This window comes from Heterodontus francisci, chromosome 8 (assembly GCF_036365525.1).
Source record: "Heterodontus francisci isolate sHetFra1 chromosome 8, sHetFra1.hap1, whole genome shotgun sequence".
Taxonomy (NCBI): domain Eukaryota; kingdom Metazoa; phylum Chordata; class Chondrichthyes; order Heterodontiformes; family Heterodontidae; genus Heterodontus; species Heterodontus francisci.
In genome coordinates, this window is record NC_090378.1 from 106,612,699 (window position 1) to 106,627,977 (window position 15,279).

At 43.0% G+C, this 15,279-nt stretch overlaps 1 protein-coding gene across 8 annotated transcripts in view; it reads right to left on the bottom strand.

Moving 5' to 3' along the window:
* Nucleotides 1-15,279, bottom strand: part of rasal2 (RAS protein activator like 2) — a 466,188-nt gene that overhangs the window by 71,345 nt on the left and 379,564 nt on the right. The gene's annotated exons all lie outside the window — the stretch shown is intronic.

The following is a 15,279-nucleotide window of genomic DNA, read 5'->3' on the forward strand; positions in this document are numbered from 1 at the left end:
AGATGCCTCCTTTTTGTTATTGAGGATATAGTTATTTTACAAATATGACAACAACATCCTACATTAATTACTTGCTCCATAAATGTTGATGCTGGGGAAAGAATTATGGATTTGGCCCTTTTTCATTGGATGTTCTCTCTTCAGCAATACTAGATTTACCTAATATCAATGTTAGTGGAGGGCTGCTGTTTAAAGCTGTTCAATCTGTGTCCTCTGGTTCTCGACTCTTCTGCTAATGGGAATAGCTTCTCTCTATTTACTCTGTCTCGATCCCTCATAATTTTGAACACCACTATCAAATCTCCTCTTAATCTTCTTTTCTCCAAGGAGAACAGCCCCAGATTCTCCAATCTACTCACATAACTGAAGTTCCTCCTCCCTTAAACCATTCTCGTAAATCTTTTCTGTACCCTCTCCAAAGTCTTCACATCCTTCCTAAAGTACGGTGCCCAATACTCCAGCTGAGGCCGAAACAGTGTTTTACAAAGGTTCATCATAACTTGCTTGCATTTTTTACTCTATGCCTTCATTTCTAAAGCCCAGGATCCTGCATACCTTTTTAGCCACTTTCTCAACCTGCCCTGCCACCTTCAACAATTTGTGCACATCTACCCCTAGGTCCCTCCGATCCTGTACCCCCTTTAGAACTATATCCTTTAGTTTATATTGTCTCTCCTCATTCTTCCTACAAAAATGTATCACTTGACACTTCTCTGCATTAAATTTCATCTGCCACATGTCAACCCATTCCACCAGCCTGTCTATGTCCTCTTGAAGTCCACACTCTCCTCCTCACAGTTCACAATACTTCTAAGAGTTGTGTCATCTGCAAATTTTGAAATTGTACCCTGTACACCCAAGTCTAAGTCATTAAAATATATCAAGAAAAGCAATGGACCCAGAACTGACCCCTGGGGAACCCCACTCTACACCTTCCTTCAGTTCAAAAAACAACGATTCACCACTACTCTCTGTTTCCTTTCACTCAGCCAACTTCATATCTAAGCTGCTACTCTACTGTTCCTTTTATTCCATGAGCTTCAACTTTGCTGGCAAGCTTATTATGTGGTAAGGATCTGCCTCCAGCTCCCTGGTTGTCCTTACACTGAACCAGATGGTGACACAACCTTGGCACTCTGCTCAACCTTGAGCTAACCGCTTGGTTCACATCTGGTCAGTCACCTGTACTGAAATTTCCCATTGTCTTCATGTGCCCCTACCTCTCTCCCCAAACTGACTGATCTTCCCCAGGCATATGTCCCAGTCTACACACTCTACTCCTCCAACTCTGCAAAATCCCTCCATCACTGAAGGTTATTGTTTCTGTGACTACACCCAATGACTTTGGAACTCAGGCCCAAACACAGATAGAGCCACAACTCAACTTCAATACCTATTAAAATATAAGAACAATTTCCACTTTCCTGTTCACTTTCCACATGTGGCAATACATGGAATAGTATCCAGGAAACACAGGTGAAATTCAAGGAAATCTGCAACAACTTGCATTTATATAATGCCTTCAATATAGAAAATGTCCCAAAGTACTTTATGGGACCAGAAGGAGGTCATCAGGCTGAAACATTAACTCTGTTGCTCTCTTTGCAGATTTGTTAGTTGTTAATGCCATCATTTTTCTAATATTGCTTTTTGCTTACATTAACTTTAGTGAGTTCCAGTTCTTGATTCATTTAGTTTCCCTGGAATGTCAGGGATATTATCCTTTTCCTCAATCATTCAACAAGTCTGTCATTTCCTTATTTTCAGAGAAATCAAGGCCAGAGCAGATTCGAGGATAGGAGTTTCAGCAGTGGAGGATCTGTCTGACACAAGGGCAATGCTGCGGCAATAGTTATACTCATTCTTTTAAAAATTGCAATCACCATCAGCTATTGCAACATAAAGGTATCAATTTATCTTGTTTCATCAGATGAGGAGACCCATTTCTTCTGTGGATCTTAGAAGCAGCTGCTATATTTGTCAGATCCTAATGAATAATGGGGCTTTTGTGAAATATAAATGGGGGACGCAGTGCTGGGTGACTACTAAAGTACTTTTCTCCTGAAATCTGGTCTGAAATATAAACAGTTTTTAAGAATATTTGAAGACTTTAGAAATCAGAGCAATGTGACAGCATCTCAATCTTCTGAAAGTTCATTATGCTAATCTAAAGCAACATTGCCTGATTTGACTTCAGGCCCAGACAGAGTGCACCACAGATATACTGACTGAATATGCTAATATGGCTCGATCCCCAGTGGTTTCATGTCACTTACTGTCACTCATGGTATTCCCTTGGGACTGTCTACTAACGATGGCATGAAAGTTCATGTACTGCGCAAGAAGTGCAATTGTTTCTGGGCTGAGGAGAATAATTAGTCACTTATTTGTTCAAGGTCAGACAAGGGAACTTGCGCAGTGCTGTGTTGATCTTGTGTATATTACAGCATCTTACCCACATGATTTGGTAATAGCATATGCTCTGAAATTCACAACACAATAGCAATACCCTGATGTAAAGGCCTGTTACCCAACCCGAACCAGATGGGACCCGACGACACGTGTCGGGTTCGGGTCGTTCTTCTGGGTCTGGCTTTCGGGCTCGGGTTGGGTCGGGCTGGGCCGGGTCCGGGTTGGACACACACAGCAAGAAGTGTTAAAAGTAAAAAACCTAGCTGAGCTGGGAGTCCGGGACGTCAAAGAAGGAAACTCTGAGTCTGCGCAGTGAGCAAGTGAGTGTCTCTATGACGTCATCACGTTCATGCTGCAGCTTCCTGCAGATTGGGAATCGCAAGGTAGGTAAAGGGGACATTCCTGTGGTCGGGTCGGGTCGGGGTCGGGAAAAAATGGAGGGACTCGGGCTGGGACAGGCCCGGGTCTGATGTGGTTCTGTCGGGTTCAGGTCGGGTTTTTTTTCCGTGACCTGAGCAGGCCTTTACTCTGATGGTTCAGTTGGTGAAGACAGCCTCTGAAAGAGGATTTCAGCTCATATTCAACTGCCTCACTATCTGGTTTGCATATTACAAATGACCACTGACCAGGTGAATGAGACTGAAAAGCAGCCAGCGCCTGTGAAACTACAGCACAGCTGGTGTCAACAATTTCAGCAGAAATAGGGAGATACTTGGCAAAAATAATCTCCCGGAATGATAAAGACTTCCTGACATTATATAATCTTTTGTTATCCCAGACAGTATTGGTAGGAGAGACCACCACACAGTCCTCGTGGAAACAAAGTCCTGGCTTCACATTGAGGAATCACATCCTCGAATCTGCTCTCGCCTTGATTTCTCTGAAAATAAGGAAATGACAGACTTGTGGAATGATTATTTTGTGTCAGTCTTTAGAGTAGAGGAAGAGGATAATATACCTGACATTCTAGGGAAATGAGGAAATTGCAGATGCTTTTGCCATTATCGTCCACAGTGCTCTCGATTCAGGAACTGGCCCTTTAGATTGGAAAATTGCAAACGTAACTCCATTATTTATCGTGTTGTATGGCACTACCACCGTGATAAATGGGATAGATTTTGAATAGATCTAGTAAATCAAAACTGGGCATTCATGAGATGCTGTGGTCCATCAGCAGCAGCAGAATTGTATTCAACCACAATATGTGACCTTCTGGCACGGCATATCCCCCACTCTAGCATTATCATCAAGCCAGGGGATCAACCCTGGTTCAATGAAGAGTGCAGGAGGACATGCCAGGAGCAGCACCAGGCATACATAAAAATGAGGTGTCAACCTGGTGAAGCTACAACACAGGACTACATGCATGCCAAACAGTGGAAGCAGCGTGCAACAGACGGAGCTAAGCGATCCCATAACCAAAGGATCAGATCTAAGCTCTGCAGTCCTGCAACATCCAGTCGTGAATGGTGATGGACAATTAAACAACTAACTGGAGGAGAAGGCTCCACAAATATCCCAATCCTCAATGATGGAGGAGCCCAGCAGATCAGTGCGAAAGATAAGGCAGAAGCATTTGCAACCATCTTCAGCCAGAAGTGCCGAGTGGATGATCCATCTCGGCCTCCCCAAGGACCCCAGTATCACAGATGCCAGTCTTCAGCCATTCTGATTCACTCCACGTGATATCAAGAAATGGCTGAAGGCACTGGATACTGAAAAGCTTATGGGCCGGGACAACAATCAGAAAATAGTACTGAAGGCTTGCGCTCCAGAATTGGCCGCGCTCCTGGCCAAACTGTTCCAGTATAGCTACAACACTGGCATCTACCCGGCAATGTGGAAAATTGTCCAGGTATGTCCTGTACACAAAAAGCAGGACAAATGGGCGGCGCAGTGGTTAGCACTGCAGCCTCACAGCTCCAGGGACCCGGGTTCGATTCTGGGTACTGCCTGTGTGGAGTTTACAAGTTCTCCCTGTGTCTGCGTGGGTTTTCTCTGGGTGCTCCGGTTTCCTCCCACAAGCCAAAAGACTTGTAGGATGGTAGGTAAATTGGCCATTATAAATTGTCACTAGTATAGGTAGGTGGTAGGGAAATATAGGGACAGGTGGGGATGTTTGGTAGGAATATGGGATTAGTGTAGGATTAGTATAAATGGGTGGTTGATGGTCGGCACAGACTCGGTGGGCCGAAGGGCCTGTTTTAGTGCTGTATCTCTAATCTAATCAAATCCAACCGGACAATTACCGCCACATCAGTCTACTGTCGATCATCAGTAAAGTGATGGAAGGTGTCGTCGGTAGTGCTCTGAAGCAGCACTTACTCAGCAATAACCTGCTCACTGACACTTAGTTTGGGTTTCGCCAGGGCCATTCAGCTCTTGACCTCATTACAGCCTTGGTCCAAACATGGACAAAAGAGCTGGACTCAAGAGGTGAGGTGAGAGTGACTGCCCTTGACATCAAGGCAGTATTTGACCGAGCGTATCAAGCAGCCCTAGCAAAACTGGTGTCAATGGGAGTCAGGGGGAAAACTCTCCACTGACTGGAGTCATATCTAGCGCAAAGGAAGATGGTTGTGGTTGTTGGAGGTCAATCATCTCAGTCCCAGGACATCACTGCAGGAGTTCCTCAGGGTAATGTCCGAGGCCCAGCCACCTTCAGCTGCTTCATCAATGACCTTCCCTCCATCATAAGGTCTGAAATGGGGTTATTCACTGATGATTGCACAATGTTTAGCACCATTCGTGACTCCTCAGATACTGAAGCAGTCTGTGTCCATATGCAGCAAGACCTGGACAACATTCAGGCTTGTGCTGATAAATGGCACGTTACATCTATGCCACACAAGTGCCAGGCAACGACTATCTCAAACAAGAGAGAATCTAACCATCTCCCCATAATGTTCAATGGCATTACCATCGCTGAAGCTCTCACTATCAACCTCCTGGGGGGTTACCATTGACCAGAAACTAAACTGGACTAGCCACATAAATACTGTGGTTAGCAGGTCAGAGGCTGGGAATTCTGAAGCGAGAAACTCACCACCTGCCTTCCCAATGCCTGTACATCATCTACAAGGCACAAGTCAGGAGTGTGATGGGAATACTCTCCACTTGCCTGGATGGGTACAGCACCAGCAACACTTAAGAAGCTCGACACCATCCAGGAGAAAGCAGCCCGCTTGATTGGTACCCATCCACCACCTTCAACATTCACTCCCATCACCATCGATGCACAGTGGCAGCAGTGTGTACAAGATGCACTGCAACAACTCACCAAGGCTCCTTCGACAGCACCTTTCAAACCTGCGACCTCTACCACCTCAATGGCAGCAGATGCATGGGAACACCACCACCTGCAAGTTCCCCTCCAAGCCGCACACCATTCTGACGAGGAACTATATCGTCATTCCTTCACTGTCGTTGGGTCAAAATCCTGGAACTTCCCTCCTAACAGCACTTTGGGTGTACCAGGTGGCAAACTACGAACATACAAATTCGGAGCAGAAGTAGGCCATTCGGTCCCTTCAGCCTGCTCCGCCATTCAATAAGATCAGGTTGATCTGTTTGTGTCTCAAATTCCACACTCCCATCTACCCGGATAACCTTTGATTCCCTTGCCTAACAAGAATCTATCTGCCTCTGCCTTAAAATTATTCAATGACCCCCACCTCCACCACCTTCTGAGGTAGAGTTCCAAAGTTGCACAACTCTCAGAGAAAAAATTTCTCCTCATCTCTCTCCTAAAAGGGTGTCCCTAATTTTAAAACAGTGCCCCCTAGTTCTGGACTTACCCACAAGAGGAAACATCCTTTCTACATCCACCTTTTCAAGACAATTCAAGATCTTAAATACTTCAATCGAGTCTCCCCTCACTCTTCTAAACTCCAGTGAAAATAAGCCCAGTCTGTCCAACCTTTCCTCAAAAGACAACCCGCTCATTCCAGGTATCAATCTAGTAAACCTCCTCTGAACCACCTCCAAAGCATTTACATCCTCCCTTAAATAAGGAGACCAAAACTGCATGCAGTATTCAAGATGTGGTCTCACCAATGCCCTGTATAACTGAAGCATAACATCCTTACTTTTATTTTCAATTCCTCTCGTAATAAAGGATAGCATTCCATTAGCCTTCTTTATTACTTGTTGTACCTGCATACTAACCTTTAGTGACTCATGAACTAGAACACCTAGATCCCTCTGCGCCCCGGAATTCTGCAGTCGTTCTCCATTTAAGTAATACTCTGCTTTTTTATTCTTCCTGCCAAAGTGAACAACTTCATATTTTCCCACATTATACTCCATCTGCCTGATTTTTGCCCACTCGCTCAACCTCCTTATGTCCTCTTCACAACATACTTTACTACCGATTGTTGTGTCACCTGCAAATTTAGTTACCATGCCATCGTTCCCCTGATCTAAGTCATTGATATAAATTGTAAAAGTTGAGGGCCCAGCACAGACCCCTGCAAACTCCACTGGTCACATCCTGCCAATCAGAAAAGGACCCATTTATGCATATTCTCTATTTTCTGCCAGCCAGCCAATCTTCTATCCATGATAATACGTTAACCCCTACACCATGAGCTCCTACTTTGCGCAATAATCTTTTATGTGGCACCTTGTCAAATGCCTTCTGGAAATCCAAGTAGAGTACGTTAACGGGCTCCCCTTTATCCAACACTGATTTTACTTACTCTTCTCCTTTTTAAATACTTGTAGAAACTCTTGCTATTCGTTTTTACATTTCTAGCTAGCTTCCTCTCATACTTTAAAACTCTTAACTTCCGGCCAGCCACAAGGAAAGGGTCACACACCAGTGCAGGGATTCAGGTTTTATGTTTACTGAACATCAAAGGTAAATTCCACCAGAGGTTGAAAATGCACAGCATATGAACATCTACAACTCTCGGGCACATCAAGTCAGAATATCACAAAAACATTACCATCGCTGAATCCCCACTATCAACCTCCTGGGGGTTACCATTGACCGGAAACTGAATTGGACCAGCCATATAAGTACTGTGGCTACAAGAGCAGTCAGAGACTGGGAATTCTGCAGCATGTAACTCACCTCCTGACTCCTCAAAGCCTGTCCACCATCTACAAGGCACAAGTCAGGAGTCTAATGGAATACTCTCCACTTGCGTTCAACAACACAAGAACCTCGACAACATCCAGGACAAAGCAGCCCGCTTGATTGGCACCCCATTCACCAACTTCAACATTCACTCCTTCCACAACCGACAAACAGTGGCAGCTGTGTGTACCATCTACAAGATGCACTGCAGCAACTCACCAAGGCTCCTTTGACAGCACCTTCCAAACCTGCGACCTCTACCATCTAGAAGGACAAGGGCAGCAGATGCACAGGAACACCACCACCTGCAAGTTCCCTCCAAACCACACACCATCCTGACTTGGAACTATATCGCCGTTCCTTCATTGTCGCTGAGTCAAAATCCTGGAACTCCCTTCCCAACAGCACTGTGGGAGTACCTACACCACATGGACTGCAGGGGTTCAAGAAGACGGCTCACCACCACCTTCTCAAGGGTAATTTGGGATGGGCAATAAATGCTGGCCTAGCCAGCAACTCCCACATCCTGTTAAAGAATGAAAAAAAGCACAAAAATAATACACTCATTAAAAAAAACTTGGGCTTATATAGCACATTTTGTGTCCACACGGTATCCCAAAGCACCTTTCAGCCAATTAACTATATTGAACTGTAGTCACCATTTGTATTGTGGACAAACCTGGCAACCAATTTGCTCACTGCAACATCCCACAAGCAGATAACTCCCAATTTATGTTCTTTTTTTGCCGTTGGTTGACAAACATACAAATCAGGAGCAGGATCAGGCCACTCAGCCCCTCAAGCCTTCTCCACCATTCAATAAGATCATGGCTGATCGGATTGTAAATATAACTGATGTGTAAATATGGGCCAGAACAACTCCCCTGTTCTTTGACTAGTACCATGAGACTTTTTACCTGCAGCCTCAGTGGAACACCTCATTCAACAGAGGCAACTCAAACAATGCAGCGGTCTTTCACTGTTACATTGCAATGCCAATCTAGAGTAAGTTCTCAAGTCCTACAGCGGGACTTGAACCTAGGGTGTTCTGACTCAAAGGCAAGCGTTCTACTCCTGAGTCATGCTGATGCATGGTGTAAAATAGTACAAGAAATGAATTTCTTTTCATATAAGAAAGGTCCTTATTAAAATACGTTCAGTAAAAATATATATAATACATACTCGCTCATTGCCTCTTTATGCAAATGCATTATCTGCTTTGGTACAGTCCTTGGACAGACGTAGAAGAAGCCAAATTCAATCCCCAGACAGTATAAGTTTGTTGATTTCACCCAGAGAGTTACCTCAAGAGTCCTGTGATCAGGGATATGTGGAAAATCAATCTCTCCTGTCAGTGACCCTTGCTGGAAGTGATCATGTATACGTTAGGTGGAGGTCAGTATAGATTCAAATGTGATGCTCCCTGTATTTAAATAGCCTAAACCTGTCGTTTAGATTCACTTGCAAAGTGCACACACTTCAGTGAAAGGGGACTCGTACCTATGGAACTATACCCCAATAGGAATCAATGTCTTCGAGAAAGAATGGAGAAAATTAGAGAGGAGAGAAAAACAAAGACATCTAGAGTGCAGTGATGTTGCTAGGAGTTGATTGGTTAAGAGGCTGAGTTGCACAAGAGTGCGGCTTGTGGTTCAACTGGTGTGCCAACATGCTCAGTCATGGTCTCAAAACATTTTTATTTGTGTATCCAACTTTCTAGGTGGAAAACTCTTAACTTCTGTCCAGCCATAAGGGAAGGGTCACAAACTGTTGTAGGGAATCAGGTTTTCTGTTTACTAAACATCAAAGGTAAACTGCACCAGAGGTTGAAAATGCACAACACAGGAACATCTACAACTCTTGGGCACATCAAGTTAGAAAAACACAATAGCACTTCCTATTGGTTAGTGAGAGTGATGACACGGAGCTCTGGGAGCAGGTTACCTGCCTGCACTCATTGATCACTCATTGCAACTGTGCACAGTTTCAGTGACATCTGGGGGAGGAGGAAACAAATGGAAAGGTAAAATGGTTCAAATAAAAATATTTTTTCATTTGTTTATGGGATGAGGGCATCGCTGGCTAGGCCAGCATGCATTGCCCTTGAACTGAGTGGCTTGCCAGGCCATTTCAAAGGGCAGTTAAGAGTCAACCACATTGCTGTGGGTCTGGAGTCACATGTAGGTCAGAACTGGTAAGGACAGCAGATTTCCTTCCCTGAAGGACATTTGTGAACCAGATGGGTTTTTCCAACATGTTTAGACTAGCTTTTTAAATCCAGTTTTTATTAACTGAATTTGAACCCATGTCCCCAGAGCATTAGCCTGAGCTCTAGATTACTAGCCCAGTGTCATTACCACTACGCCACTGCCTCCCCGATATAATACTTCAGAATTTGCAGACTAACTAAATTAACTGCTACAGAAACACAATGCAGATGAATTCTACACATCTCCTCACTCACTCAATATATTTAATGGTTTGAAATGGATGATCTATAGTCTGGCAGATTGCAAATCCAGTCACCCTTGAGACAATTAGCCTGTTAGTGAATTTTTGAGATTATCTATGTCTTGAAATTATAGTCACAGCAGTTTTCAAATAAAATCTCGGGAGGTATGCAGCTCTCCAAATTCCCTTATCTAAACAGCATATAAGAAAGGCCTAAAAGGAGCTCTCTCATGTTCTCTTAACGTGATGTACCTAATATTCAGCCTTTTGAAATATTTAACAGTCACAGACAGCATTAATATTAAATCTTTGAATTTAACACATATCTGTTTATGGACAATTTGGTGAAATAATAGCTGTACGATTACTCCCAGCTCCTAAAGGACAATTTAACGCCTGCCTCTGAATATCCTGCAGCTGTTAGATCAGCTGAGGTATCTCCGCCACTTTTCTTTTTACTTCCCTCCACTTCCTTACTTTGTTTTACATATTTCATAGTCATTTGACCTTCTGTTTGTTTTATCTCTATTTTCTTTCTTCTGCCTGTCTGCATTGATTTTTATTCTTCTTTGTATTGTCCTGTCTGTATAACCCTCGCCCTTCCTCCCCAGGACTGTTCCTCAGTTCCTTGTTCGGTTGACAGAATACTTTCTGTTCGCATACCAATCTTTTGAGTACTTTGAATTCAAGGGGTGAGTCAGGTAAGGTCACGGCTTTAATCAGACCCTCTGGGGGGGAAAGGCAATGCAACACAGCTTGCTGTGGGTCTTTATGCCTGTTCAATTAACCAACACTGCACACAGTGCATTAAGAACTGATCATACTGTAAAAAGACAACCAATTATCAGAACAATCTATATAAGTGCATAGAAAAATGTATAGGCTCCTGGATGAAGATCTAGTGTGTGTTCAACCCTCAGTAAGAAGGATTGTTGAGAAGAACCTCCTTCTGGATTTAATGAGGTTGTGCAATATAAACTGCACAAATAGCTTGGATTTTTCAATCCATAAGGAATATTTAAACTGGTTTCCAGCAGTAACCAAATCTGATTTTCCAGGATTTTCTTCCTCATGTCGAACCTCCAGCAAATTGCATCCAAATTAGAGATATTACGGTTGTGTCAACAAAGTTTCACCCATTGGGTGAAATACTGTGTCAGGACTGTTCTCAGTCTCAGTTACAGAGGAGTCAGCCCTCATCCACCTACAGCAAAGCTACTTCTCTCATGACTTTCCCTTCATTGTTTCCTGATTCCTTCCACCACCACACCAACCCCCACTGCCCCCAGGATCTCTTGCTTAACCTGTCTGGTTAGATGAGTCTATTAGCCACCAATTCCAACTTTAAAAAAAAAAATAATTTCATGCAGACACTTGTACATTTTCCAAACTGAAAGAAATTGCAGGGTAGATTTAGGGTAGTTATGGAAAAGGACAAAGATAGACCAGGAATAAAAGTTCTCAATTGGAGGAAAGCTAATTTTACTAAGTTGAAATTTAGCTGAAGTGGACAGGAAACAACTTCTTGAAGGTAAATCAGTGCCAGATCAATGAGAGGCATTCAAGGAAGAGATAATGAAAATTCAGAGCAAGTATGGTCCCTTAAAGAAAAAAGGAGTGGGACTAACAAATACAGAGCCCCCCTGGATGTCAAGGGGCTTAAAGGAGAGGACAAAGGAAAAAAGGGAAGCTTATGACAGATACCAAGGATACTGCAGAAAACCTACATGAGTGTAAAAAGTGTAGGGGTGAAATTAGGAAATCAAAGAAAGGGCATGAAAAAATATTGGCAATTGAAATCAAGGAAAATCCTAGAAAGTTAGATACACAAATAAAGAGCAAGAGAATAACCAAAAAAAGAGTAGGGCCTATTAGTCCCATGGGTGTAATGCGTGTGTGGAGGCGGAGGATGTGGATATGGTTAATAATACTTTGCGTCTGCTTTCACAAAAGAAAGGGACAATACAGATATTGCAATCAGGGAGGAGGTGTGTGAAATATGAGATGAAATAAATACAGCGAGAGAGAAAGTATTAAGGGGTTTAACATTTTTGAAAGTGGATATATCCCCTGGCCCGGACAAAATGTATCCTAGGCTGTTAAGGGAAGTAAGAGAAGAACTAGCAGAAGCTCTGACCATAATTTTCCAATCCTCTTTGGCTACAGGTGTGGTGCCAGAGGACTGGAGGACAGCAAACGTTGTACCATTGTTTAAAAGGGCGGAAAGGGATAGACTGAGTAATTACAGGACAGTCTGTCGAACCTTGGTGGTGAGAAAATTATTGGAAAACATTCTGAAGGACAGGAGAAATCTTCATTTAGAAAGACATGGATTAATCAAAGACAGTTAGCACAGATTTGTTAAGGTAAGTTTGTGTCTGACTAACATGATTGAATTTTTTGAGGAAGTAACAAGGAGGGTCAATGAGGGTAGTGTATTTGATGTAGTTTCTACGTATTTTATTCAGGCTTTTGACAGGGTCGCACTAGGCAGACTCGGTCACGAAAGTAAAAGCCAGGGATCCAAGGCAAAGCGGCAAGTTGGATCCAAAATTTGTTCACAGGCATGAAGCAAAGGATAATGGTCAATCAGTGCTTTGTGACTGGAAGGCTGCTTCCAGTGGGGTTCCACAGGGCTTAGTACTAGGTCCCTTGCTTTTTGTGGTATATATCAATGATTTGGACTTGAATATAGGGACTATGATTAAGAGGTCTGCAGACAATACAAAAATTGGTTGTGTAGTTGATAATGAAGAAGAAAGTGGCTGACTGCAGGAAGATATCAATAGACTAGTCAGGTGGATGAAACAGTGGCAACTGCAGCTCAATCTGGAGAAGTGTGAGGTAATGCATTTGGGGAAAGCTAACAAGGCAAGGGAATACATAGTAGGATACTAAGAAGTGTACATCCCTGAAGCTGGCTGGACAGGTAGAAAAGGTGACCAAGAAGGCATACAGGACGCTTGCCTTTATTAACTGAGGCATGGAACATAAGAGCTGGGAGGTTATGCTGCAACTGTATAAAACACTAGTTAGGCCACAGCTGGAGTGCTGTATGCAGTTCTGGTCACTGCACTATAGGAAAGATGTGATTGCACTAGAAAGGGTACAGAGGAGATTTACGATGTTGCCTGGACTGGAGAATTTTAGATATGAGGAAAGATTGGATAGACTAGGGCTGTTTTCATTGGAACAGAGAAGGCTGAGGGATGACCTAACTGAAATGAATAAAATTATGAAGGGTTGAGGTAGAGTGGATAGGTCCATAACCAGGGGGCATAGATTTAGGGTAAGAGGTAGTTGGGTTAGAGAGGATTCGAAAGGAAATCTTTTCACCCAGAGGGTGGTGAGGATCTGGAACTCACTGCCTGAAAGGATGGTAGAGGGAGAAACCCTCATAACATTTAAAAAGTACTTGGATATTCGCTTGAAGTGCCATTCCTACAAGGCTACAGACCAAGAGCTGGAAAGTGAGATTTGGCTGGATGGCTACCTGTCGGCTGCTGCAGACATAATGGGCTGAATGGCCTCCTTCTGTGCTGTAAATTTCTATGATTCAGGGATTTGTTCTATTTAAAATAGCGTTGTGAAGACTATTTAACTGAATACTTCAGATGGAGATTAACTACAAAGAATGGAGAGGACCCCAATCTTTCCTGCTTACAATCTGGTGGTTTTTGTCTTTCAGCTGCCCCAGACTATCTCCAAAGGGGAGTAAGGCATACTGCAAGTTGAAATAAAATAAAATTTTCTACATTTAGCCTATACAAATTTCCATTCATTTCCTTCTTGAGAAGACTATGCACCTAGCAGGACTACACTAAAGGCATTTGGGTCCTAAAAGTCCTGTAATTTAGGTATCCTCAGTACAGATAATTCCATCTGAAAATTCCAATCTTCAATTGAAGACCAAGTATCAGATTTCCCCTCTCCTGTGGGGAAATGCCTATCCTTCGCTCAGGCATCCTTTCTCCCTCCTAAAAACAGTGAATTCATAATCAGTAACAACCAGCACAAACTTGTGAACTTCTATTGCACAATGCAGCCAGCTGAAGCATTAACACATGGTCAACTCAATAGAATTTCAAAACATCAAATATTCCTAATGAAAGTTCTTAGACTTATGACCAAAACAGGGAAATGGCAAAGATATCGGAATAAAAAAGCATGAACCACAATCTTAAAATATCACTGCGACAGGTTGTTTTGGCAGGAAGTAAAACCAGACGATAAAACTGACAATTAATTATTACTTTTTGAAAATCAAGCAATAGTTGTATCTGACAGCAGTTCCAGACCGGGGTGGGGTTGGGGGTCATCAGCTTTCTTAAATGTAACTGCACAGCTTACAAACACTTGCAAGTTAGAATCTAACGTGTAGTCCATACTTGCATCTAAATGGTGTGTCACAGGAGGGTACAAGTTGGATTCCTGTTTGCAGTGTATGTTAGTGATATTTGTCAAGTTGAGGCCAGCGATAAGGGGGTCTGGGGAAAAATAGTTAACGTAAGGAACTTGCCAGTGACCAGCTCACTGGGCAGGGTATGATTCAGAGATGGGAAAGAATGAGAAACAGCAACAATATAAAAAGCAGAGGAAGTGATTGTTGAAAGCATATTTCAGCATCATATTCCACAGTCCCTTACACAGCTTAATGTGAATGAAAATCTCTAATTGCTATGAAACAACCATTTGATGTTGCGATACATGCGCAAACTCCATGTCAATGCCAGATTCCATGCAACATCTATTAGTTATATGTTACATTTTAAGAGTATCCTTTTCAGAAATATTAATTTCTGGTCCCCCTCCCTAAACATCTTCTGTGGCTGTGTATGCGATCTGCACATGGCCTCTCCCAATGCAGCTTGGAAATAGCTACCTGGATGCAGGCAAGAGCAGCAGGAGAATAACTCACCATCCAATTTTCTACTCTTCCTTGTGGGAAAGAGCCGAGTTTCACTCTATATCCCATGATCAATGACACATTATACTGCAGTTCCTATAAGTTGATCCATTGCATCATCCCATCTGAACAGTCTGTCTCACTGATCTTATCCTGCAAAGCCTGATGTGATTTAAAACACCACATTCGGCTTTTACAGGATGCTCAGTGACCACTCGTGGATTACAAAATAAATGAAACTTCTAACTATGGGAAATATATATCATCTGTGCCTGCCATGGCTATGCAGCCTGATCGTATTTCAAGACACACCTATGACCTGAATAGATCTTCTACCTCTGCTGCACACACACCTCAATTTGAGTAATTAAGACAGCCCCATAAAAAATGTCACTCTTCCTATTACAGTTAAGAGTTTAGTTACGTG